This window comes from Macaca fascicularis, chromosome 1, assembly GCF_037993035.2.
Source record: "Macaca fascicularis isolate 582-1 chromosome 1, T2T-MFA8v1.1".
NCBI classification, from domain to species: domain Eukaryota; kingdom Metazoa; phylum Chordata; class Mammalia; order Primates; family Cercopithecidae; genus Macaca; species Macaca fascicularis.
In genome coordinates this window covers 63,262,309-63,272,749 of record NC_088375.1, presented here as the reverse complement: position 1 = coordinate 63,272,749, position 10,441 = coordinate 63,262,309, and the positions used below count along the sequence as shown (strand labels likewise).

The window sequence follows — 10,441 nt, the reverse complement described above, 5'->3', positions numbered from 1 at the left end:
ATAGTCTTAAGGTTCTTTTAAGAAAGAGAAAGGGCCAGGCGCAGTGGCTTATGCCTGTGAAGCCGAGGTAGGAGGATCACTTGAGCTCAGGAGTTAAGACCAGCCTGGGCAACATAGCCAGACTTTGTCTCTACTATATATATATATATATAATTATATATATATATTATATATATATATATAATTAGCCAGGCATGGTAGCATTCACCTGTAGTCCCAGCTACTTGGGAGGCTGAGGTGGGAGGATCCCTTGAGCCTGGGAAGAGATCATGCCAGCATTCCAGCCTGGGCAACAGAGCAAGACCCTGTCTCAAAAGAAAAGAAAAAAAAAAAAGACAGAGAAAGAAAGAAAAAAAGAAAGAGAGAAAGAGAAAGGAAAGGAAGGAAGGAGGAAAAGAGGGAGGGAGGGAGGGAGGGAGGGAGGGAGGGAGGAAGGAAGGAAAGAATCCTTAGTTGGGCTTCTCAGAACTGAAGACTGTGTTAACAGAATTTTCAGACTTATAAAAGAGAGAAAGATGCTGTAAGATGGCATAACATTAAGAACAAGAATTATATCATGTATGTGATTATATATCCATAAAGCTGTTTGAAAAAGAATTATTGTGTCATAACTCCACTTGGATTGGGGGAACAGATATTCCAACGATCTCTGAAGCAGGAAGCCCTGAGAGAGGGCAGAGAGATCAGGCCATCAAGTCTAACCCCAAAGCCAGTCTCCTGTAAGGCAAGAAGTGATTTGGGGCAGGACAAGATTCAAGTATCACATACGCAGCTGTTGTTTAGAGCTGTGGAATGACTGCTCCTGAGAGGGCTGGCTGCCTCTTCTGCAGGCTCAGCCACCATTACGCATAGCACAAAGCGCTCACTAAGTGTTTGTTAAGCGGTCTGGGGCAGATATGACCCTAAGCCTTTCCATCTTCAGGAATTCGCCGAGATACCTGCCACAGCCCCTCTGCTGTCTGCACCCCAGCCTTCACCCTCTTGTGTGGGGAAATGTATGCTGTGCACTGCTGTTGACTGAATCTATTCTATCAATATTGAGTCCTGGCTCTATGCAAAGCTCTGCGGGAGGGGCTGAAGGAGAAATGTAGGAAAGTCAGACATTGCTCCAACCCTGGAGAAACTCACAATTTCTTTTTTTTTCCCCTCCGAGACAGAGTCTCGCTCTGTTGCCCAGGCTGGAGTGCAGTGGTGCAACCTCGGCTCACTGCAACCTCTGCCTATTGGGTTCAAGTCATTCTCCTGCCTCAGCCCCCTGAGTGGCTGGGATTACAGGTGTGTGCCACCATGCCTGGCTAATTTTTGTATTTTTAGTAGAGACGGGGTTTTACCATGTTGGTCAGGCTGGTCTTGAACACCTGACCTTGTGATCTCAAAGTGCCTCCCAAAGTGCTGAGATTACAGGTGTGAGTCACCACGCCCAGCCAATTTAATAATAATTTAGAAAACAATGTGGCAAGTCTCAAAAATGTCTCAGTTAAAGTACAAGCAAAGTGCTCCTGGGCTTCAGAGGCCTGAGAGAACACAACTGTAGAGTAGGGAAGAATCAGAGAAGGCATCACAGAAGAGGTGGAATTTTTTTATTTTTTGAGGCAGGGTCTTGCTCTGTGGCCCAGGCTGGAGTGCAGTGGCACAATCATGGCTCACTGCAGCCTCAACCTCCCAGGCTCAAGCGATCTTCTCACCTCAGCTTCCTGAGCAGCTGGGACTACAAGCACGCACCACTATGCCCAGCTAGTTATTTGTAGTTTTTGGTAGAGGCAGGGTCTCACTATGTTGCCCAGGCTGGTCTCGAACTTCTAAGTTGAAGCTCTCCTCCTTCCTTGGCTTTCCAAAGTGCTCGAATAACAGGCAAGAGCCACTGTGCCTGGCCGAGGTGGAATTTCCCAGGGACCCTTCTCTCTTCTTTGCTGGCATCTACAGACTTCTGCCCATGGCTGTATGTATGCACGGACACAGTTAGTAATGACTCTGCCAGCAGGTATGATAGGAAGCCTCTTCTGTCACAGGTGAGACATATTGTTCCCAAATTCCTCTCCTCTCCAAAGTCTGACATCTGAAATTTCATGAGTGCTTCCTCTCTTTGACTTCAGGTTTTGATCCCTTGGGGTTTGTAATCCAGAAGGGAAGCAAACACTGGTCAGTTTTCAGGCACTTGTCCCAAAGCATCAGTGATTACCTCAGATTTCCTCTTGGAGCAGGTTTTGTTAGGATGAGGGGAAAGAGCGTGAGAGCAGTGCACACCTGGCCAAGGAGGGCGAGGCCCCACCCGGTGGGAGACCGGGAGCACAGAAAGGATGAGTGGCTGGGGGCTCTCTGAACTTCCCCATCTCATTGCCCTACCTGGCCAGGCCATGCATGTCTACACACACTTATGCTTGTCCACTCTTCAGCCTTCCTCCCTCCTTTTCTCTTCCTCTTCCTTTCTCTAACTCTTCTCCTGCTACCTTTTCCCTACCCTTCTTCCAAAGAGGCAGTGAGAACCTCAAAGACATCACATGGGGTCTGTCACGCCCCACCACATTGCCTGGGGCCAGAAGATTGGGAAGGCTGGCAATCCTAAAGCTTCTGTGTTGGCCAGGCATGGTGGCTTACACCTGTAATTCCAGCACTTTGGGAGGCTGAGGTGGGTGGACCATGAGGTCAAGAGATGAAGACCATCCTGACCAACATGGTGAAACCCCATCTCTACCAAAAATACAAAAATTAGCTGGGCTTGACGCGCAGTTGTAGTCCCAGCTACTCTGGAGGCTGAGGCAGGAGAATCGCTTGAACCCGGGAGGCGGAGGTTACAGTGAGCCAAGATCACACCACTGCACTCCAGCCTGGCAATAGAGCGAGACTCAGTCTCAAAAAAAAAAAAAAAAAAAAGCTTCTGTGTTGTTGTCCCGGCTTTGCCCCAGCTAATATGTGTTTTGGTGACCAGACAGACATGCAGCTTTTTCTGTCTGGACCTCAGTTTCCCCTACTTGTAGAGTGGGTGGAACTCTGCCTCCACCACCCTTCCACTCAATTGGCTATGGAGGGAAGAGCACAAGACTTGTTGTCTTTACTATCTGTGGCAGCCTACAGAAGTCACTCAGTCTCCCTAGACTTCTGTTTTTCATATGGAAAATGTAGATAATAATAGCCACAAGTTTTTGCAGGGGTCAAGTCAGACAGCCTGTGCTCAGGTGCTCACCTAGCTCCCAGCCTGGCACAAAGCAGGTGTTCAATATGAGTTAACTGAAAGGTTCGTTGAAAAAATTAGGAATCGCAAGTGTGCGTGTTGCACGTGTCACATGTTCCACTGCATCTAGCACGGTGTTGGGTACGAAGTAGCCATTCGGTCAATATCCACAGATCAAACTGAACTGAAAACAGGGTGTGGAGAGGTCAGGAATGATTAAATTAGCTCACTTGTGTGTTGGCTAACGTCTCCTTTTTCAAGTAATAAACAATAAATAGTGTGTAAATCTGCTTATCCCCAAAAGGCGTGTGACGTGTGCGGTGAAAGTGAGCTGGGGTCCTCTTCCCCACCCCCAAGCTCGCTGGGCGCTCTAGGACGAGTCTCTTCCTCCTGCTGCATTTTGGGGAGCATCCTGCAGACGGCGCTCTCCCATCATCTCAGCCTCAGCCGAACTGGGCTGGGGTAGGGAGCGAGGGGTGAGGGGAAGTGTGAAGGAAAAACAGCCCCACGCGTCACTCACATATTTACATCTGAACTGTCAAAATAGTTATTTTTAAGTCGAGTTCCGTCTGCTGCGGGTTTAAAACTGAGCGGTGCGGAGGCGGGGACGCCCTGCTGCGGAGGGAGGGCGGCGGGCACGGCGGCCTGAGTGCGCGTGCGCAGTGCGCCTCGCCGGCTGCCTCGGGGGTCCCTCGGCCGAGTGGGAAGCTCCTGGGGCAATGTGGGCGCGGAGGTGTGCATGTGGAAGACCGGCTCTTCCTTTGGCCACTTTGCACCTAGCTGAGGAGCTGCGTAAACTGTTGGCGTCCGCATGGTCTGCCATTCCTGGTTCTCCACGGTGATGAGCGGCTTTCTCCTGAATCATAGGAAGCACGCATCCCATTCCAGGAGGGAGATCTGCCCTGTTTTTACCTCCTCTGACTTTGGTTGTCTACTCCTACCCCACTCTCCCACCCCGTCCCTGACAACCCTCCGTCTGGAAGTTCTCCATAGCCTCCCTCTATACTTCCTAGTTACAACTGGGGCCCATGCCCATCTCTAAAACAAGACTTCATGGGCTCCATTCAGATCCGGGTCTGATTTGAGGATGCTCCTCCCGCCCAGCCGTCTGCAGCACAGCCCTTCCTAAGAGGGAAGGAGCTGGGGGCTTCTACGGGAGCTGGTCCACATTTGGGCGGGCCTGAAGCTGAGGACCCTTGGGTGTGCAAGCAGCAGAGAGAATGACTTGGCCTTCTATGTGGCAAGAATTCATTTTTCTCTGCAAAGTGAGGAGCCTGCTGGTTTGACACTCAGGATGGTTCTTTCTCGCTCTCTCGATTGCTCTCTCAGGGGCAGTGGGATTTGAGACAGACGCTGGCTGGCCCTGTTGCCATTAATATGTGTCCCAGCCCTGTCCAATGTCTGCTCTGTAATGAGTAGTGTTTCGGAATGTCACCTCTGTTAATGGGGAAGCGGCACCTGTGCACAGCCGGAGCCACCTCTCTGTCTTCATTAGGCAGTCCTCGGCCTGGCTGCCGGCTGCCCTCGCTGGGTGACAGATGATGGGGATGAGGAGTGAGAGCAGCAGCCTCCTGCTGTCCAGGATTCATTCCCAGACAATGACCCCAAATGCCTGTCCCTGCTTCCCCCACCCCCCAACATCAAAATAGGCAGCCAAGAAAAATGCCCTTCTCGGGCAAGGTGCGGCAAGGACAGATAATAGCTAAAAAGCATGCTAAGGAGAGTAGAGGAGTCATTTCCAGAAACAGAGACCTGCGCTAGCCATTGTGATCTCTGGTTTAGATTGCATTTGGGGGTCTCTTCCTCCCCCCACCCCAGCTATCTCCACAGGCCACCTTTTATGCCTCTTCTAATAAATCTGTCCACCATGCAAAAGTCACAGTGTGAGGGCATAATGGTTGTTCTAATTCCAGATTTCCCTCTAGCCCAGACCTGCATATTGCCTCCCAGCAAAATCCTGATCCTTTTAAATCTCAGCCCTCATATCTGCCTGACACAATGCAGCATCGAAATGAGCCAAGCCACAAAAGGTCCTGAGACATTGACAGGGCTTCAGAGGACCCCTACCATCAGGATAAGGTCAGTCTTTGAAACACCACCAGCATGGATATCATATTCCTCTGGTTCAGTTCAACGTACCCACCCTCCCCACAAGGCTGTGTTAAAATAGTTGCAGCATCTCCTTCATCTCCTCCGCTGCCCAAGCAAATTAAACTGGACCAGAAGTGTCCTTCCATACTCTCTAGGTCATTGGAGGTGGAGGTGGGTTGGGGCCACCTGTGGAGGGTAGGGGATGGTGGTGATGATCACTTGGAATTGCCTGAGGCAACTGTCTGATCCAGAAGCTGCATGGATAGCTGGTTACTTGACTGGGGCTGGTGGTGGAAGTGGCTTCCCGTTGCCAGGCCCTCACTTTGAAAGGCTCTGAGGGAGCCATGTGGAGATCTGGACTTTTCCCATGACCTCTCTTCCCTGTCTCAGGGAAGGGCACCTCTGTCTACTGAGATATTCAAGCCAGAAATCTGACTCATTCCTGACACTCTCCACTCTCCACCCCATTCTCAATCGGTCACCAAATTCTCAAATCCTGTTGGCTCTCCCTCCTAAATCTCCCTCAAATCTATTTCTCTTCATCCCCACCTAGTTACTTAGTCCAAGCCAGCATCTTTTCTCACCTTGCTCTCCAGTCTACCACCCTCTCTCTCATGCTATGCCAGCCTCCCTGACTTTCTTGCCATTCCAGGAACACACACATGGTCCTCCCTGACTAGCTAGTCTAAATCAAAGTGCTTTCCTCCCAAGCCCTTCCCTGTCACATCAGTCTGTCTCGTTATCACATTCTGAAAGGTTCTTGTTCACTCCATTTGCTTGTTTGTCTGCTTTTCCCTCCTAGGACATAAGCTCCAGGAGGGCAGGAACCTCATTTGCTTTATTTAACCTTGTATTCACAGCACTAAGAATAGTGCAAGGCATGTGGTAGGGTTCAGGAAATATTTGTTGAATGAATGAAGGAATGGTTTGCTGCAACCTAACGATACTCCTGTACCCAGTCCTGCACCCTTCCTCTCATCCCCTCCATAGCACCTCGAGGGCTCTTTCTCAAAGATAACTGTCATGGCATCACTCCCCAGCTCCAAGCTTTTGGTAACAGGATTGGCAAAATGTTGACAACAGTTGAAGCAGGGTGAGGAATATATGTGGGTTTCATTATGCTTTGACTTTACTTGCTTGTAATTGACTTATGTTTGTTTTAAATGTTTTAAAATTATGGAAACAAAAAACCACCATAAAACCTTCAATGGCTCCCACTGTCCTTAAGATAAAGCCTAAGAGCTCCTTATCCTGCTTCCTAGGCCCTTGGCTGTCTGGCCCTCTGCCAGTCTTCCAGCCTCACCCATTGCCAGTCACCCAATTGCCTTCCACACTCGGGATCCTCAGGAAGCATCCACACTTCTCGTTAGTACCAGGAACTGTTACAATGCTCTGGGACAGTTGTTTGTTTCCATTTCATGAGTATGGAATTGACTAGACAACTGTATGGCTGCTAGAAGGCCTTGTCAATTTGGAGAGCCTCCTGTAGGTACAGTCTATGTATCGGCCATGAGGGTTTCCATCTCAGCCTCATTCCTTCTCCATTTTATGCTGCTACTTTTTCTGTCTTCTTTTGCTTCCACTTTTATTATCTTTCTGTGACTGTCTTCAGATCCCTGCTGGTACAGAGTCTCCTTTAAGCCATGGGAATTATACGCTCCTGGATTTTAAGGACAGGAATGGATGTCCCACAATGTCCTTGCCATGTTGGTTTGTGTGGTCTCCTCTTTCATGACATTGCTTCTTACCATGTGTACTGCAGTGGAAACCCATTCCCTTGAGTGTGCACTCTGTCTCTCTCTCTCTCTCTGTCTCTGTCTCTCTCTCTCAAATGTTCTTTTGAGAAAAAGCAGATCCCGACTGGCCTTTATTATGAGAAGCTGCTTTCAGTTTCCCTGAGTTTCCAGGTAAAGGGGTGAGCTATGGTATCAAATGAGATGGGAAGATGCCCCAATCATGAGTGATGTCCCCTTGTTAGCAAGAATCCCAGTGCAGGACCCCAGAGCCATTTTGTCATACTGGAACCTTACTCACAGTTCACACTTGTGAGCACTTACTGTGAGCACTTATAGAAAACAGTGTTTTTAGCTCCTGAGATGTGTTAACTCAGTCCTTAAAAATTCTGGAAGGAATGTAGTGTTATGACTATATTTCCATTTCACAGATGTGAAAGCCAGGGTCCAGCTAGTAAGTGACACAAATAGAGGCAGTGATACAAAAATCCAGAATACAACCAGAGGCAGTATGACCCTGGAGCCTGTTCTCCTAACCACTCTGAAATTGCCTCTCAAGGTCCCCTGGGGCTTCCTGAGCTCCTGGTTAGTGACTCTGGTAATCGAAAGCCTCCCAGCATCTCCTCCACTACTGTTCATTATTCACAGAGACTGGGGTGAGGGACCCACTTGGTCTCCCTCCCTGCCTTCTTTCTCCCATCCTGCCCTGCCTTGCTAGATTATTCTTCTTGACAGCCCTGAACACCCTCCTTCAGAGGCCTCCAGGGTGGCAACCCATCGTCAGCTGCAGAGGGCCCCAGACCTGAAGGATCCTGGAACCTGAAGGGATCTGTGGGCCTAAACACCCTCAGGGAAATCCTGGAGCTGTCTGCAAGCTAGTTCCACCATATCCATCCACTTAGCTAAAACGCATCCTTTGCTGAAGCCAGCCTGGTCTCATCCCCACTTCTACCCCCAAGCCTTGTTCATGATATGCCTTTGCCTACAATGCCCATCCTTCTGCTTCCTGCCAATCCAGACCTTACCTGTTCTTTAGGTCCCACTCGGAGTTCTACCTCCTCCAGGAAGCTTTCCCTGAACACCACCACCCCCAACCAGGGGAGATTTTTCCCTGTTTCTGACCTTCTTCGGCATTTATGGCCACCACTGTATTGGTATTTGATTATGAACTTTCACTTCTTACCTTTGCCCATGTGTGTTTCTGGTTGGTTTCTCCATCTAGAATGTAATCCATTTGAAGAACTGCATCTTATATGTTTATCTATCCCTGTGGGTTGTCCAAAATTTCTTGCATGTGGTTTATGTATCATAAATCTCTGTATGCAGGACTTACAGGATACCAGGAAAGGGGCCCCCAAGCTCTTGATTTACCGGCATCAAAGGTCTGATTTGCCTTCATGACAGGACAGGAGGCTAGGACCATTTAGGTTTTAAGCAGCAGCTCAGAAAATAGGGCAGATGGATACCTTCCTAACTTTGTATAGCAGGGGAAGTGTTCCTTTAAGTGTACTCTTCATGGGAGTCCAGTGTGTAAAGCAGGTTAGGGTGGAGTCGTTCTGGCTCCCCTGGAGTGGAGCTGCTCAGTGTCCCCCACCCCTCCATGGCAGCTCCAGGCACTACGGAGGAGACCTTGGGACTGGAGTATCATAGTTCCAAAAATTGCTAGGAAAAATCACGTCTTGCTCCAGATTAAAAGAATTTATTAATTTGGATTATGGAAAGGAGAAATTATATGCACTCATTTTATTAAAAGCATTTTTGCTATTATGTTTATAGAATGGCAATTAGGCAGCGTTTTCCCCTTTGTTATACACACTTGTTGGTTTTTTTCCCTCCATCAACATTGTTCATGCCTCATGCTTTTGAAGGGAAGATGCTTCTGCCAGAACCTTCAGTGCATTTGAGTAAAGGTTCTATTTACTCTTTAATTTACCCCATTACACCAGCAGCTCCTTGAGAATCGAGTCTACTGGGCCTTACTCGTTTCCTCATCTGTAGCCTTGCAGGGTGCCTGGCATGTAGTAGGTGCTCAGTAACTGAACTCCCAAGGGGTTTGAGTCTTTAATTATACAGCCACCTCTCAACGAGCTAGACCCGGCTCACGAGCTCTGCGGATGATCCATGGTGAATTTTAATGTGGCGTTGGCATCCTCCTGCTGCTCAGCTTAAGCCTGAGCCACTTCCCCGTCCTCCCCCTCCCCACCTCCCCTCTTCCCCTGCCCAGCTGGCGTGGGCTCAGAGAATATTAGTTAATTTTAATATTAGCCTAGGAAAGATTAATTAGGAAAGCAAATTTGCTCTAAAAGGTGTAATTAATTCCGAAGCCAAACAGAAGAGAGTTACGGATTATCTGCATTGCTGCTGCCTTCAAGTAGTGTGGATAATCAAGGGTTGACTAGACAAGTGCAGAATAATTTTTAAAGTGTCAGTGCTGTGTAGACCAAACTCCATATGGTTCCTTATGTAAGCAAGCTCATGCCTGAGACAAAAGATTTGTACTGAGATGGTGCCTATGCAAGTGAAGTGAAGAGGAAACACATAATCAGCCATCCTGTTGTGGCTATTCTGCCTTCTAAATCATTCATGAATCGTGTATCTTCCTCTCTAGTCCTCCCCCAAATGGCATCATCTCTTTTCTAGACTGTTGTAGTAACCTCCAAGGAGTCCCGTAGCCTCCAGACTGTTCCTTACCAATTCATCCTCCACTCAATATCAAACTAGGTGTAATTATACGAGCTACTTATAAACCTCTACGTGTGCCCAGAGGTGAAGGCAGAGCCCTTAGCATGGCACACCAGATCCTTAACAAATTGGAAGGATCCACCTATTCAACCTGGCTCATTTCTCATCTCGCTTACCACGTCCTAGAATGTCTGTCCCCAGCCCCTTGTTTATAGGGAAAACTGTTGCTCGTCCTGGAAGTCTCAGCTTCAACGTACCTTTGGACCCTTACGGTTCAGATTCTGGGCTCCTGCAGCATTCCTTTAACACTTTATCTTATTTTTTGTAGCTATTTGTTTCCTTTTCTCTTTAAGGAAACTGTGAGCTCCTTGAAAGAGGGGCTATAGCTTTTGCATCTTTGTATTCTCCTCTACCTCTCCTTGATTTAGGCCAAGCATAACCCCTATCCCACAGGAGATGATCAATAAATAATTTTTGAAAGAAATTGATCAGCTAATGATTTCAACAATGATGCCAACCAGATCAGCTCAGTGAAACCCAAACTTCTCCCTTTTCCCTGCAGTCAGTAGTAAATTCGGCCTGAAATGTCTGGGGAAATGCCTCCGCTTTCCACTTCCTTTTGCCTGCATAGTGGAGGCTCAGAGGCAGGTGGCTTCAGGAGGAAAGTTATCTGAGAATGGTGAGTGATGCGGGCTTTAGACTGACAGCTGCTGATCTTTGCTTTAGTTGATTTCTCCTTTTGCAAATGGTATTGGCAATTGAAACT

The 10,441-nt window shown here is 48.3% G+C and overlaps 1 protein-coding gene across 14 annotated transcripts in view; it reads left to right on the top strand.

Moving 5' to 3' along the window:
- LEMD1 (LEM domain containing 1) overlaps nt 1-10,441 on the top strand; it is an 82,874-nt gene that overhangs the window by 28,025 nt on the left and 44,408 nt on the right. The gene's annotated exons all lie outside the window — the stretch shown is intronic.